The sequence below is a fragment of the Mercenaria mercenaria genome, chromosome 1 (genome assembly GCF_021730395.1).
Source record: "Mercenaria mercenaria strain notata chromosome 1, MADL_Memer_1, whole genome shotgun sequence".
NCBI lineage: Eukaryota > Metazoa > Mollusca > Bivalvia > Venerida > Veneridae > Mercenaria > Mercenaria mercenaria.
In genome coordinates, this window is record NC_069361.1 from 92,247,620 (window position 1) to 92,264,686 (window position 17,067).

The following is a 17,067-nucleotide window of genomic DNA, read 5'->3' on the forward strand; positions in this document are numbered from 1 at the left end:
AGATTAAAGTTTTTCGGCAACCTTTTTTTTTTCTGTCATATCTTTGTTACTGTTGCTTATATCTTACTGTAACTTCACATAAACATTGTCATGCATACAAACAAAGTATGTGCAGGGGCTGGACCCAAGGTGTTATACTTGGAATTATTTTCATGTTAAATTTTTTTGAAAGCTTCATTTATAGACATATCTTTGGTACTGTAAAAGATAATGACTTGAAATTAAAAATATTTCTTTATAATCATTATCTGCATGTGTGGTAACAATCCACATACATGTAACTCTAGCTGTATTTTTTATCCCCCGTCGAAGGTGGAGGGATATAGTTTTGGCGTTGTCTGACCGTCCATCCGTCCGGAGCCATATCTAGGAAGTGGTTTGGAATATTTATTTTAAACTTAATATACATGTTCACCATGGTAGGGAAATGCGGCTCGTCAAGTTTCAGTCAGATTGCTTAAGTAACACCAGAGTTATGGCCCTTAGTAGTTTCTAGCATTAACTATATAGGGTACTATAAATATGGCAATTTCTGCTTCATAACTTGTGACATATTTGACCTAGAACTATGAAACCTAAACTGAATTTAGACCACCATCATGTGGTAGTGCACACACAATTTCGTCAGGATCTCTTTAGTAACTTTAGTTATTGCCCTTTAATTGTTTAAAAATCCACATATTTGTACATAACAAACTAACCAACTGGTAGAATTTCATTACATTTCTTTCATGTTTTTTTCCATGAACATTTATTATCAACATGCGAGGTAGTGTACCCACACCCGGTCGTCCCCACCACCCTGGTCCCCCCCCACCCCCCACCCCCAACATTTTTTTTTAGCTCACCTGTCACAAAGTGACAATGTGAGCTTTTGTGATCGCGCGGTGTCCGTCGTCCGTCCGTGCGTCCGTAAACTTTTGCTTGTGACCACTCTAGAGGTCACATTTTTTATGGGATCTTTATGGAAGTTGGTCAGAATGTTCACCTTGATGATATCTAGGTCAAGTTCGAAACTGGGTCACGTGCCATCAAAAACTAGGTCAGTAGGTCTAAAAATAGAAAAACCTTGTGACCTCTCTAGAGGCCATAATTTTCAATGGATCTTCATGAAAATTGGTCAGAATGTTCACCTTGATGATATCTAAATCAAGTTCGAAACTGGGTCACGTGCCTTCAAAAACTAGGTCAGTAGGTCTAAAAATAGAAAAAGCTTGTGACCTCTCTAGAGGCCATATATTTCACAAGATCTTCATGAAAATTGGTCAGAACGTTCTTGATGATATCTAGGTCAAGTTCGAAACTGGGTCACGTGCCTTCAAAAACTAGGTCAGTAGGTCAAATAATAGAAAAACCTTGTGACCTCTCTAAAGGCCATATTTTTCATGGGATCTGTATGAAAGTTGGTCTGAATGTTCATCTTGATGATATCTAGGTCAAGTTCGAAACTGGGTCATGTGCGGTTAAAAACTAGGTCAGTAGGTCTAAAAATAGAAAAACTTGTGACCTTTCTAGAGGCCATATATTTCACAAGATCTTCATGAAAATTGGTCAGAACGTTCACCTTGATGATATCTAGGTCAAGTTCGAAACTGGGTCACGTGCCATCAAAAACTAGGTCAGTAGGTCAAATAATAGAAAAACCTTGTGACCTCTCTAAAAGCCATATTTTTCATGGGATCTGTATGAAAATTGGTCTGAATGTTCATCTTGATGATATCTAGGTCAAGTTCGAAACTGGGTCACGTGCTGTCATAAACTAGGTCAGTAGGTCTAAAAATAGAAAAACCTTGTGACCTCTCTAGAGGCCATATATTTCATGAAATCTTCATGAAAATTGGTCAGAATGTTCACCTTGATGATATCTAAGTCAAGTTCGAAAGTGGGTCACATGCCTTCAAAAACTAGGTCAGTAGGTCAGATAATAGAAAAACCTTGTGACCTCTCTAGAGGCCATATTTTCCATGGGATCTGTATGAAAATTGGTCTGAATGTTCATCTTGATGATATCTAGGTCAGGTTCGAAAGTGGGTCACATGCGGTCAAAATTCAGGTCAGTAGGTCAAATAATAGAAAAACCTTTAGACCTCTCTAAAGGCCATATTTTCAATGGATCTTCATGAAAGTTGGTCTGAATGTTCATCTTGATGATATCTAGGTCAAGTTCGAAACAGGGTCATGTGCGGTCAAAAACTAGGTCAGTAGGTCTAAAAATAGAAAAACCTTGTGACCTCTCTAGAGGCCATACTTGTGAATGGATCTCCATAAAAATTGGTCAGAATGTTCATCTTGATGATATCTAGGTCAAGTTCGAAGGTGGGTCACATGCCTTCAAAAAATAGGTCAGTAGGTCAAATAATGAAAAAACGTGACCTCTCTAGAGGCTATATTTTTCATGGGATCTGTATGAAAGTTGGTCTGAATGTTTATCTTGATGATATCTAGGTCAAGTTTGAAACTGGGTCAACTGCGATCAAAAACTAGGTCAGTAGGTCTTGAAATAGAAAAACCTTGTGACCTCTCTAGAGGCCATACCCTTGAATGGATCTTCATGAAAATTGGTCAGAATGTACACCTTGATGATATCTAGGTCAAGTTTGAAACTGGGTCACGTGCCTTAAAAAACTAGGCCAATAGGTCAAATAACAGAAAAACCTTGTGACCTCTCTAGAGACCATATTTTTCAATGGATCTTCATGAAAATTGGTCAGAATTTTTATCTTGATAATATCTAGGTCAAGAAACTGGGTCACATGAGCTCAAAAACTAGGTCACTATGTCAAACAATAGAAAAAACGATGTCAACCTCAAAACTGGATCATGTGGGAAGAGGTGAGCGATTCAGGACCATCATGGTCCTCTTGTTTCATTTTTGGGGCAGTGCGTAAGTCCGCCTCCAATGGAATTAAGAAGGGAAAATGAAAGCCTGTCACTTCTTAGTGCAAAACGGCAAAGCGCATCCACTTTCTACATCCTCTCATAAATAAGAGCACCTACAACAAAGCGCATGAATATTACCTATATTATGGCTATTTTTACACTCTGATGTCATGAGGGAAAATTACTGAACTTATTACTGAAACCCAACTCGTTTTTAATCAGAATTGTCTATATATGTATACATATTTATCCTACCTTCATGCAAATTAGCGGCAAAAATCAAGGGGTCAAATAATTTTGCTTTATTAGGTCAGTGACTTGTAAAGCTTGGCGGACTACTTTTTTAATTTTTTCTTAAATCGACGCCATCTTGTTCTTGAGAATAACTGCAAAAAGACATATCTGTGCGATTATTATTATCAACTGGGCTTTGATTAGGTTTGCGAGACCATGGTATAAATGTATAGCATATGCTTACCGTATTTTTACATAAAAGTTCTTATAACGGAAACACTTGAGGAAACGGAAAGTGACTCATGTAAGCATTTGTTCAGGATTTTAGCTTTCTGCAATTCAGTCTAGGAAGATGTTGCATCTGGAATGGAATGTTATTGAATAAAATCATCGAGGATACCGGTTGCCTATTTGTTCTGTCAAGCGGCGTTATGGCGTGTGTATAAGTCCCGTCGTTCGTTTGCTTGGTGAGGATGGGTAACCCGGAATGCAACGGAACTTCGGACAAAATTTTACTTGGCAGCAAATCAAAATTATCCAAAAATGTTAAGCAGAACAGAGAGGTCGGGCACAATGCTAAACAAGGTTAGCGTTTGTTTTTCAGCTCTTATTTTATAATATTTTTGATTATGATGCTCTGTTCGGCTATTTGTGTTTTCTACTGTCCATTCTACTTTTAACGTTTCTTTTACAAGGGCGCAGCTGCACATAATACTCTTGTTAAAAGGTATGATGCAGTATAAATAGACAGATAGGTAACGGTTTGACATTAATTTTCAGATTTGTATGCAAGGTAGTCGAAGGTTTTGATGATGATCATCATGAGCATAACATTTCATAGCCCACCCGCTTAGCTCAGTATGTAGAGCGTTGGTCTACAGATCGTGGAGTCGAGAGTTCAATCCTCGGGCGGGGCATATGTTCTTCATAACTATTTGATAAACAACATTGTGTCTGAAATCATTAGTCCTCCACCTCTGATTCATGTGGGGAAGTTGGCAGTTACTTGAGGAGAACAGGTTTGTACTGGTACAGAATCCAGGAACACTGGTTAGGTTAACTGTCCGCCGTTAGTTACATGACTGAAATACTGTTGAAAAACGACGTTAAACTCAAAATAAACAACAAACAAGCAAATTACATTTCATTTCATTGTCAAAGCCAGTTGTTCTTTGAAAGTCAACAGGGTATGACTCCAAAGTAGTTGCATTCGTTTTATTACAAAATGCACAATTTTTACAAATTGGTAGCCCATCAATTGGACCACATTCTATTGATGTACACTGAAAAACAAAATGTTTGTACAATAAATACCACTCCAATTAACTGTTTTTCCTTTTGCTTTGCCATTTTCGGAATTGACAATAGCTACTGGTTTCGAAGTAGTTCCCGTCGGCTAGTAGTATCCGTCAACGCGTTATTTTACGTTTCATGACGTTCTTCACAATGAAGTCGAGATTGTTTCCATAACGCTACCCTGCAATCCAGAGCTCTGTCAAATTTCAGCAACAAAGGGTAAAAACTTTCCAAGAAAACTCGAATTGTTCATTCTATAATTGTTTTGTTTACATTCCGCACATGGGGGATTTCACGTGCAACTAATGCGCATGCGCAAAGAATAACTCCGTAATCCCCAATAAAGTTGAAAGTTCCTCCTTTTGGCAGTCAAAACCAGATGATTTACCAAAAATACATAATAAAGATAAAAATGAGTCATTTTTGTGCATCGGCAATAATTTTTTTACAATTAAGAGCAAAAAAACCAATATGAAATATAGATGATTAGATTTTCTTATCCAAGGGGGGTAACTGGTCACATACTATGTGCTATACAAAGTGACGGTTGTATCCCTTACATAGTATATATGTATATAAGATATATAAATTGTCGCTATGACGTCAACTGGCAGATTAGCTCAATCGGTAAAGCATCGGCTTCACAAGCATGAGATCGCGAGTTCAAGTCTCAGGTTTTGCTTGGTTTTTTTTTTTTTACCTCCTATTTTCAACAAGCCTAATTTTACACCTGAACCTTCAAACTTCTTCAAATTGTATTAATTAATTTCACCAGAAAGATTAAAAAACACGGATGGTGTGTTTCTAGTAGTTTTCACTGTAAAAATGTACATAAATGTTAAAACAAAAATTGATGACGGAAACTGCTTCTGTAGTCAACCGATTCAGCTCTATTTATTCATCCCTTTTGGAGCCCCTCTGTGTGTTATCACGTGGGCTAGACACTATTGATATTTATGTTTTCGTAAAGCAGAAGAGCTAAGGTGTTCTCTTTGGAAGCATTTTACGGAACTGAAACGTTCAAGAAAAAAGATATTTTAAAAACCTTCATTTCATGACGGAAACTGCTTCGAAACCAGTAACCTTTTGATCGTTTTTTAGTTTCACAACCTTTTCCATGTCGAATTAAATCTTAATTAAGAAAGAAATCAACTTTTGTTTGTAGCCCAAGTTTTTCCTTATCTAATAGGAGAGATCGCCCCGACGTCACGCATCAACACCTGTTTATCTGGTGGTGGGCAAAACAAATAATTTTACATTGTATATGGCATCAGAATTTTTAATTCTTAATAACTTTTTCGTTCATTTATGGATTTTACAAAATCTAAAAGTTTCAAAATGCTTACGATATTCATGTTTTGTTATTCAAATATCTTTTGAAAATGAATAACCGTTTTAAATGACATACTATTTAAATTGCGCCATAGATGCCCTCAAGTTTCAGAAAAAAACACTGGAAGTTAAGTGTTCATAATAAATCCGTTTTATTTCTAAATAATAATTAAAAGTTATCAATAAATGCTTATTTTTAATAGATTGAAGTTCAAGTACCTAAATTACGCCAGTTTTTAATAGTGGCTGCTTGTGACTCTGTGGACGGACCGTCAGAGGAGGTAACTAGAGTCACGGATTGGGACTAGTGATGTTGATGCAGTCTATTTTTAACTTACTAATAGCCTATTCTATTTTAATCAAGGATTTTCAAAAAACGGCACTGTGGCAGAGACACTTCCCGAAATGCAAGATAACATTTCCCAAAATCACACGTACCAACAAATGGTTTAATTTTGTTTACATTTTAGTTTTATCAGGGGAAGCGGTTGTCGGGTATCGATTTTCTGTCTTACTGTAGCGCTGCGTGTTGTGCAGTACCAGTCTAATCTGTTATGTTATGTGTCCTGGATTTTAGATTTTAGTCTGTGCTTCAGGGGAGATAAATTTAATTAATCTTTCCCTGTTTACTTCCAGTTGATTATTCTCCCAACAAAATGTCATATGACGGGAAATATTACTGCAAATCAATCAAATGCGTGGCGATATCAAAAGAAATCAGAAGTCATGGTTCGACTTTGGGGTAAATAAGTGTAAATTCTAGGGTTACCGGGTAATAATAACACCGAAGACACGGCCTATGATTAGATTTGTGAAACTTGGAAGTCTGAAAAATAAAGTGCAGTAGTCTAGTCTGTAACAGTAAAAATTAAATTTGAGTTTAAAATATTTATTACTGTTTAAATTTTTAAACTAACACCATCTTTCCATAAATAGCATTTTTTCCCAATCTGGACGGTTATGGCGCAGAAAATTCCTGATTTTAAAGGCCTAGGTGTCTTCCCAATTTGCTGGTGAAAAGCCCTGGGAAATAATGCAATTTTCAGCATAAAATCGTTATATGTGGGTTTAGTATCAAAATTCTTTCAACAAAACATTTGAATAATATTACAATTATATGTAGACATTACTTTTTTGCAATATTCTAACAGTGAACTCGCATTTTTTGTGCTGATCACACGCAGAGATGATTTTGAAAGAGGACAATTCCATAACTAAAAGATCACCGTCAGTATATAAAAGACCTTATTTAAAAGTTATGGTATCCAGAACTATACGCAAGGCAGACTCGGATCAACTTGGTTGTAAAGTTTGAATGTAATAGAAAATGTTTTTGAGCCTCATTTCTAGCTCACCTGAGCACAAAGTGCTCATATTAAGCTTTTGTGATTGCCCTGTGTCCGTCGTCGTTGTCAACAATTTGACTGTTAACACTCTAGAGGTCACAATTTTGAGCCAATCTCAATAAAACTTGATCAGAATGTTACTCTCAATATTTCTTTTTGATGAGTTTGAGATTAGGTCATCTTGGGTCAAAAACTAGGTCACCAGGTCAAATCAAAGGAAAAGTTTGTAAACACTCTAGAGATCACAATTTTTGTCTAATCTTAATGAAACTTGGTCAGAATATTAATCTCAATAACATCTTGGACAAGTTCGATACTGGGTCATATAGGATTAAAAACTAGGTCACCAGGTCAAACTAAAGGAAAAGCTTGTTAACACTCTAGAGGTCAAATATTTGGCCCAATCTTAATGAAACTTGGTCAGAATGGAACCATCAATTAAATCTTGGACGAGACTGACATTGGGTTATCTGGAGTCAAAAACTAGGTCACCAGGTCAAATCAAGGGAAAAGCTTGTTTACACTCCGGAGGTCACAATTTGGGCCAAATCTTAATGAAACTTGGCCAAAATGTTATCCTCAATAAAGTCTTGGACGAGTTTGATATTGGGTCATCTTAGATCAAAAACTATGTCAGCAAGTCAAATTAAAGGAAAAACTTGTTAACACTGTAGAGGCCACATCTTTGACTGTATCTTCATGAAACCTGGTCAGAATGTTAATCTTAATGATCTCAAGGTCCAATTTGAATCTGGGTCATGTAAGTTAAAAAAACTAGGTCACCAGGTCAAATCAAAGGAAAAGCTAGTTTACACAATAGAGGCCACATTTATGACCATATCTTAATGAAACTTGATCAGAATATTAATCTTGATGTCCATCTATAGGTCAAGTTCAAATCTGGGTCAGGGGGGATGAAAAACTAGGTCACTAGGTCAGATCAAAGGAAAAGCTTGTGAACACTCTAGAGGCCACATTTATGACTGTATCTTCACGAAACTTGGCCAGAATGTTAATCTTGATGATCATTAGGTCAAGTTCGAACCTGGGTCATGTGGGATCAAAAACTCGGTCACCGGGTCAAATCAAAGGAAAAGCTAGTTTACACTTTAGAGGCCACATTTATGACCATATCTTAATGAAACTTGGTCGGAATGTTAATCTTGATGATCTTTAGGTCAGGTGAGCGATACAGGGCCTTCATGGCCCTCTTGTTTATATTTTCTCTGACCCACTTAATAAATTAGAATTTATATGACAGTAACCTTATATTCTCTATTTATTACATGTTTGACATTGCAGGAGTGTAATACAGCCATTAAATAAAAGTGATACTACACTAGTGTAATAAAGCTTTGACATCGATGTCATTTATAGTGTAATAAATTCAATGTGGATAGTCACAAATATAAAATGAATTCTTTTTATCACATGTTAGCCTTTCTTGTCGAAACACCAAAAATTCGACTTTCTTCTGCTATATAAACAAGTCAATTTGACCGACGTAGCCTATAAAAGTTGTGCTTATGCCGGTGCTAGGGATGGGGGTTGATATTTCACATTTTATCATGCAATCTATTTTGTATTTGGCATGAATGTCATCCTCAGTCAGACGAAGTCTCTTGCGCAAACCACAGGTTCCTATCTCAATATTTGACTTTCATCTAAGAATGTTACAAAAAAACAGCTGAAATGCACCGCCCCATCAGTACTCTCAGTGCTTTGATTTCTTCTTTTTTTTTTTTGAATCTTAAATCTTCCATGAAAATTTATATATCAACATGCAAAGTTATACTCTCCCCCACCTCGCTTCACCCAGTCACCCCCGCCTCCCTGGCAATTTTTTTTCCACTTTTTATTTTCATCAATATTATCAACATGTTTTGCACCCCACCGGGTCACCTGTTGAGGCCCTGGTTTAGGTCCACCTTTTCGCAAAAACCATAAGAGCTATGGCTTTGAAACTCATTATTAGGGGACTATGTAGGCCAAGAACCATAACTCTGATATGGAGGCATTTTTATCTCATCTGATTTTTTGAAAAAAAATGATGAGTTATTGTCATCACTTGAGCGGTTGTCGGCGTCGGCGTCGGCGTTGCCTGGTTAAGTTTTATGTTTAGGTCAGCTTTTCTCTTAAACTATCAAAGCTATTGCTTTGAAACTTGGAATACTTGTTCACCATCATAAGATGACCCTGTATAGCAAGAAACATAACTCCATCTTGCTTTTTGCAAGATTTATGGCCCCTTTTGTACTTAGAAAATATCAGATTTCTTGGTTAAGTTTTATGTTTAGGTCAACTTTTCTCCTAAACTATCAAAGCTATTGCTTTGAAACTTGGAATACTTGTTCACCATCATAAGCAGACCCTGTACATCAAGAAACATAACTCCATCTTGCTTTTTGCAAGATTTATTGCCCCTTTTGGACTTAGAAAATCAGTTTTCTTGGTTAAGTTTTATGTTTAGGTCAGCTTTTATCCTAAACTATCGAAGCTATTGCTTTAAAACTTGCAACACTTGTTCACCATCATAAGTTGACCCTGTACAGCAAGAAACATAACTCCATCGTGCTTTTTGCAAGATTTATGGCCCCTTTTGGACTTAGAAAATATCAGATTTCTTGGTTAAGTTTTATGTTTAGGTCAACTTTTTCTCTTAAACTATCAAAGCTATTGCTTTGAAACTTGCAACACTTGTTGACCATCATAAGCTGACCCTGCACAGCAAGCAACATAACTCCATCCTGCTTTTTGCAATAATTATTGCCCCTTTTGGACTTAGAAAATCATTTTCTTGGTTGAGTATTATGTTTAAGTCAACTTTTCTCATAAACTATCAAAGCTATTGCTTTAAAACTTGCAACAGTTTTTCACCATCATAAGTGGACACTGAACATCAAGAAACATAACTCTATCCTGCTTTTTGCAAGAATGATGGCCCTTTTTAGACTTAGAAAATCATGGGTAGGACAATATTTCTATTACACAAAAAAAATCAGATGAGCGTCAGCACCCACAAGGCGGTGCTCTTGTTTAAGAATTGTGGCCTTTTTTATACTTAGAAAATTTGAGTTTATTAATTATGTCTCCCACCACACTGGTGTGGGAGACATATTGGTTTACTCCAGTCTGTCTGTCTGTGTGTCAGTCTGTCTGTCACAAAGCTTGTCCGCTATCTTAGTCAAACATTTCTCATCTGATCTTCACCAAACTTAAACAAAATTTGGTTGACCATAAGATCTCGTCCAAATTCGATAACTAGCCAAATCGGTCGAGGCATTTTGGAGTTATGGCCCTTGAATTACCAAAAATCGGCCTTCTTACTTTGTCCGCACTCTTAGTCAAACATTTCTCATCCGTTCTTCACCAAACTTCAATAAAATGCATTTGACGATAAGACTTCGGCCAAGTTCGATAACTAGCCAAATCAGTCTAGGCATTTCGGAGTTATGGCCCTTGATTTACGGAAAATCAGCCTTTTTACTCTTGTCTGTGCACTAAGTGGAACATTTCTTATCTGATCATCACCAAACTTGAACAAAATGTGTTTGACCACAAGTCCTCGGCCAAGTTCAATATCAAGCCAAAATCGGCCTAGGCACTTTGAAATTATGGCCCTTGAATTACTGAAAATCAGCCTTTTAACACTTGTCTGCGCTCTAAGTCAAACATTTCTCATCCGATCTTCACCAAACTTGACCAAAATGTTTTTGAGCACAACTCCTTGGCCAAGTTCATTAACTAGCCAAATCGCCCAAGGCACTTCAAAATTATGGCCCTTGAATTACCCAAAATCAGCCTTTTTACTCTTCAAAGGTATATTTTTAGTGAGTAAACAGAAGACTTGACTTGCTATTTAGATGATTAGGCAATTGTGGGAGACATGCGTTTTTCTGAAAAGCTGCTCGAGTTAAAATTTTTGTTTAGATCACCTTTTCTCAAAAACTATAAGAGCTACAGCTTTGAAACTTTGTACCTTGTTTATCATCATTAGTGGACAATGTAGGTCAAGAACCAAAACTCTAACCTTCATTTTGTCAGAATAATAATCAGAACTATAACTCTTTTCTTAATTATTGTCCAGCACTTACAGACAAGCAATGGCACCCGTAGGCAGTGCTCTTGTTTAAAATATTTATGTCTGGCACCTCTTCCTGAGCTGTTTATTGCACTTCCTTACATTTCGTTTGCTAGATTTAAGGACCTATCTATAGCTTGGCATGATAGAAACGCGTCTTAAACATAGAATATGGAAAGTGCATTAAAACTATTTTCAAATAATTATGAGATCTTTTTATGAGTTTAATGAAGTCAGTGCATTCAATAGATAGTCGTGCAATACTCCCAACCAAGTTTCATGAAAAAATGACAAGGTTTTTATCAAACAAATTGTTATTTTAAAACATCAAAGGACCACTTGATTCTGCACAAAATGTACAACCCTGATCAGGAAAAATTTTGACAAGTAACAGGATCAATATGTTCCGAGAGTTGGACACTTATTTTCCAAGTAAAAGTTTGCAACAAAAAAGAGCTTGAACAACATTCATTTGGGTATAGAATTATCAATGAAACATGTAGAACTTAACTTTTATGAAATTCTTCTAAGATAGTTTTGTCAGGTTTAAGGACCCCAGAACAGGCTAGTTTGATCATAATTAAAAAATCGGCAAGAAACAATGCAATTCAAATATGAAAACGTGGACATGACCATTTTATACCTTCAATAACTTTCCATTTTGTAAGTTTGCAACCATTTCGCTTGCTTGAAGTAAGTGTGCAACCACATGACATCCTTCCCCTTGTTACACTATTTAATACAGTTTATATATGGTGACATCAGCTAACAAACAGTTGATAGAAACCATAGGAAAGTTCTTGGGGTAACAAATGGCTTGTGTCTAGGGCAGATCTCTGTATCTGTTGTGTCTTTAAGACCATGCTGAAACACTTTCGAAGTAGGTTTACATGAAGGAGAGAATAAACGCAAAAAATATCTATAAATAAACATTTTATTAAAGAATCAATTCTTATAAACAGTAATATTCTTTTTTTTTTTTTAATAATATTTTATTTTCAACAGTGCTATTTATAATCAGCAATGCTGGCATTCTACAGAATACATTCCTACAGTTACAAGCAAATGAATAAAAAACAAGAATGATACATGTAATGTACACTATAAGTTAGGTAAGCCATACAACCAAACTGATTCTAGTTTGAGCCAGGGTCTGTATTGTAAGTGTTCTAACACAAAAATTTGGGGAAAGTCAAATTTGTTAAACCAGACTATTAATAACAATTATCTTTGTTCTTTGGCAATCAATTGCAGTTCCCTAAATATACATTTAATATTTTTGCTATGAATTACCATATATTTCTCCATTATTTTTCGGGTCAAAAAAAAATTGATACTCTCCTTTTGTAAAACACTGGATGGCCTACACAATAACTAAAACTTACCCACATCAGGGATAGGTGAAGACTAACTGGGGGAAAAACCTACCCACATCAGGGATAGGTGAAGACTAACTGGGGGAAAAACCTACCCACATCAGGGATAGGTGAAGACTAACTGGGGGAAAAACCTACCCACATCAGGGATAGGTGAAGACTAACTGGGGGAAAAAACATGTACAATGGATTTTTCTCATAGCTGTCTAATGCAGGCTTAACAAAAAAATCAGTAAATGAACTGAAAAAATGTAAACTGACATAAAATGGCCATAAAGATAACAAAGACTAAACTGCTCTAAACACGATATTCACAGCAAATTAAAGTACTGAAAGTCTGGTGAAAGCTCAGATGTAAGAAATTTTTAATACAGGTACTTACTTGGTTAATAAGTGTTACAGTACTTGGTTAATATAAGCTTGATGAAATAAAACCACTGTTTATTCATATTCTTTTCTGATTTTACTTCCTTGCACAATTATGCATTTAAACGGTTCCTTTTGACTTTTAACATAATTTGATGATAAATATAGATATCTTACCTGCAGACAAATATTTTCTTAAAAAGTCTCCATGGTATTGTCAAATAACCATCTTTTTGGAAAACCTGGTTAACAAATGTTATAAAATATTTCAAGAATTTCAAGTATTAAACACAGGCCTAATATTCAGTTTTGATTTTAATCTCTCATAGACTGCTCCGGACAGCCTGGTTTGGAGTAATCTTGTCGTTTATCGAGATAACATAAAATAAAGCCTGGACTAGGTGTATGGAAATGAAAATTGTTTTAATGAATTAATGGCAACCTGGGAGTAAATTTACTAAAACGGCAATGTTACTATCTTTCTCGCTAGAATAATTAGATTTTATGATGGACAGAGTGTCAATATAGTGTTTAAATCTAAGTGAGACCACCCTCATACCAATGTATAACTTGTGTATATTTATTGTAGTCATTTTTTTTACAGTATCTATGACCTGATTGTTATGTTCATTGTATGTACATATGCATGACGAGAAACTGTGTACAGTTTAAGTCAATAAAATGTTCTTCTTCTTCTTCTAAAGAAAAAAATATATTAAATGTTTGACACATTAAATAATTCCAAAGAATGTCTGAAAATCAACAGGCACTGACCATATCTTTTTATTTGCCAAATTTTCTACGTATATTCTAAAGTTTAAAAAAATCGGGGTTTAATCAAATTCTACAATGTAGAAAAAAATTTGATCCAATCGTGCAGAACTACCTTAATGTTTGATTAGCAGGAAGTGATGGCATAATTTCTTTTATCAGTAAAACCAAGGAAAATGCCTGGTTGTTATACAGGTAGTTAGTATAAAATGTTGCCAGGAAATTAATATATCCCATGTATTTGTTAAACAGTCAGAAATTGTCTTTCTTAAGGTAACTTTTTCCCCACTGAAGGTGACTGAAAATTGATTGGGGACACACATAAAATATTCAAATCAGTCTAACAAACTAGATGTGTGTCCATGGGGCACAGGACACAGGTGCCCCCCACTCCTGCCACTGTAACATGGTTAAATGACTCAGGTTAAACAATTTTTAAGATATTTGAAACACAACTTTTTAGAACCTTATGTGTATTTTTCACTTAGTTGGCCATAACTCTGGCCTAGCTGAGTAAAATCCTAAAGAGAACATTCCATACTATAGGCTATAAAACAATCCTCTGTTTTATGATTCTAAGTAAAGTACATTTTAACATACATGTTTCACAAACTTTTTTTTGAGTAAGTCTGGACAAGAATTCTGGTCTTATGTAGTGAAATAATGACTAGGTAAAATATTTTTGGAGCTATACGCGACAAAACATTAAAAAGACAGTTTTTTCCTAGGTTAGGGGCCATTACTCAAACAATACTGAATGAATCCGTATGCAAACCCCAGTTGCACAACTGCACATGCTGACCAACATTCCTGTAAACTTTGGTGACTCTAGGTCAAATACTTTTTGAGCTACGCGCAACGACATTAAAATGACCAATTTTTAGCTCATCTGATTTTTTGAAAAAAAATGATGAGTTATTGTCATCACTTGAGCGGTTGTCGGCGTCGGCGTCTGCGTCGGCGTTGCCTGGTTAAGTTTTATGTTTAGGTCAGCTTTTCTCCTAAACTATCAAAGCTATTGCTTTGAAACTTGGAATACTTGTTCACCATCATAAGCTGACCCTGTATAGCAAGAAACAGAACTCCATCTTGCTTTTTGCAAGATTTATGGCCCCTTTTGTACTTAGAAAATACCAGATTTCTTGGTTAAGTTTTATGTTTAGGTCAACTTTTCTCCTAAACTATCAAAGCTATTGCTTTGAAACTTGGAATACTTGTTCACCATCATAAGCAGACCCTGTACATCAAGAAACATAACTCCATCTTGCTTTTTGCAAGATTTATGGCCCCTTTTGTACTTAGAAAATATCAGATTTCTTGGTTAAGTTTTATGTTTAGGTCAACTTTTCTCCTAAACTATCAAAGCTATTGCTTTGAAACTTGGAATACTTGTTCACCATCATAAGCAGACCCTGTACATCAAGAAACATAACTCCATCTTGCTTTTTGCAAGATTTATTGCCCCTTTTGGACTTAGAAACTTTTTTTTTTATGGTTAAGTTTTATGTTTAGGTCAGCTTTTATCCTAAACTATCAAAGCTATTGCTTTAAAACTTGCAACACTTGTTCACCATCATAAGTTGACCCTGTACAGCAAGAAACATAACTCCATCCTGCTTTTTGCAAGATTTATGGCCATTTTTGGACTTAGAAAATATCAGATATCTTGGTTAAGTTTTATGTTTAAGTCAACTTTTCTCCTAAACTATCAAAGCTATTGCTTTGAAACTTGGAATACTTGTTCACCATCATAAGCAGACCCTGTACATCAAGAAACATAACTCCATCTTGCTTTTTGCAAGATTCATTGCCCCTTTTGGACTTAGAAACTTTTTTTTTATGGTTAAGTTTTATGTTTAGGTCAGCTTTTATCCTAAACTATCAAAGCTATTGCTTTAAAACTTGCAACACTTGTTGACCATCATAAGCTGACCCTGTACAGCAAGAAACATAACTCCATCCGGCTTTTTGCAATAATTATTGCCCCTTTTGGACTTAGAAAATCATTTTCTTGGTTGAGTATTATGTTTAAGTCAACTTTTCTCATAAACTATCAAAGCTATTGCTTTAAAACTTGCAACAGTTTTTCACCATCATAAGTGGACACTGAACATTAAGAAACATAACTCTATCCTGCTTTTTGCAAGAATGATGGCCCTTTTTAGACTTAGAAAATCATGGGTAGGACAATATTTCTATTACACAAAAAAAATCAGATGAGCGTCAGCACCCGCAAGGCGGTGCTCTTGTTTAACTAAGTCAGGAGCCATAACTCCTACATGACTGAATGAATCTGGGTGCAAAAAACCCCAGGTGCACAACTGCACATGCTGACCAACATTCCTGTAAACTTTGGTGACTCTAGGTCAAATACTTTCGGAGCTATGCGGGACACAACATTAAAATCACCAATTTTTAACTAAGTCAGGGGCCATAACTCCTACAATACTGAATGAATCCGGACGCGAAACCCCAGGTGCACAACTGCACATGCTGACCAACATTCCTGTAAACTTTGGTGACTCTAGGTCAAATACTTTTGGACCTATGAGCGACACAACATTAAACTGACAAATTTTTAGCTCACCTGTCACGAAGTGACAAGGTGAGCTTTTGTGATCGCGCAGTGTCCGTCCCTGCGTAAACTTTTGCTTGTGACCTCTCTAGAGGTCACATTTTTCATGGGATCTTTATGAAAGTTGGTCAGAATGTTCATCTTGATAATATCTAGGTCAAGTTCGAAACTGGATCAGGTGCGGTCAAAAACTAGGTCAGTAGATCTAAAAATAGAAAAACCTTGTGACCTCTCTAGAGGCCATATTTTTCATGAGATCTTCATGAAAATTGGTCAGGATGTTCAACTTGATGATATCTAAGACAAGGTCGAAACTGGGTCACGTGGGGTCAAAAACTAGGTCAGTAGGTCTAAAAATAGAAAAACCTTGTGACCTCTCTAGAGGCCATATTTCTCAATGGATCTTCATGAAAATTGGTGAGAACATTCAGCTTGATGATATCTAGGTCAGGTTCGTAACTGGGTCATGTGCGGTCAAAAACTAGGTCAGTAGGTCGAAAAACAGAAAAACCTTCTGACCTCTCTAGAGGCCATATTTTTCACGAGATCTTCATGAAAATTGGTGAGAATGTTCACCTTGATGATATCTAGGTCAAGTTTAAAAATGGGTCACATGCCTTCTAAAACTAGGTCATTAGGTCAAATAAAAGAAAAACCTTGTGATCTCTCTAGAGGTCATATTTTCCAATGGATCTTCATGAAAATTGGTCAGAATTATTTATCTTGATGATATCTAGGTCACATGTGCTCAAAAACTAGGTCACTATGTCAAATAATAGAAATAACGACGTCATACTCAGTTCAACAGTC

General features: G+C 36.0%; 2 long non-coding RNA genes across 2 annotated transcripts; one reads left to right on the forward strand and one right to left on the reverse strand.

Annotated features, from left to right (window-relative positions):
• Positions 1–12,089: 12,089 nt before the first annotated feature.
• On the reverse strand, positions 12,090–12,829 carry LOC123530458 (uncharacterized). Its single transcript, XR_006682300.2, has 2 exons — positions 12,724–12,829; positions 12,090–12,593 (listed from the first exon to the last, which is right to left on the reverse strand). It is a non-coding gene; the product is annotated as an uncharacterized LOC123530458 (long non-coding RNA).
• On the forward strand, positions 12,494–13,882 carry LOC128546588 (uncharacterized). Its single transcript, XR_008366045.1, has 2 exons — positions 12,494–12,569; positions 12,656–13,882. It is a non-coding gene; the product is annotated as an uncharacterized LOC128546588 (long non-coding RNA).
• The last annotated feature ends 3,185 nt before the right edge of the window (positions 13,883–17,067 follow it).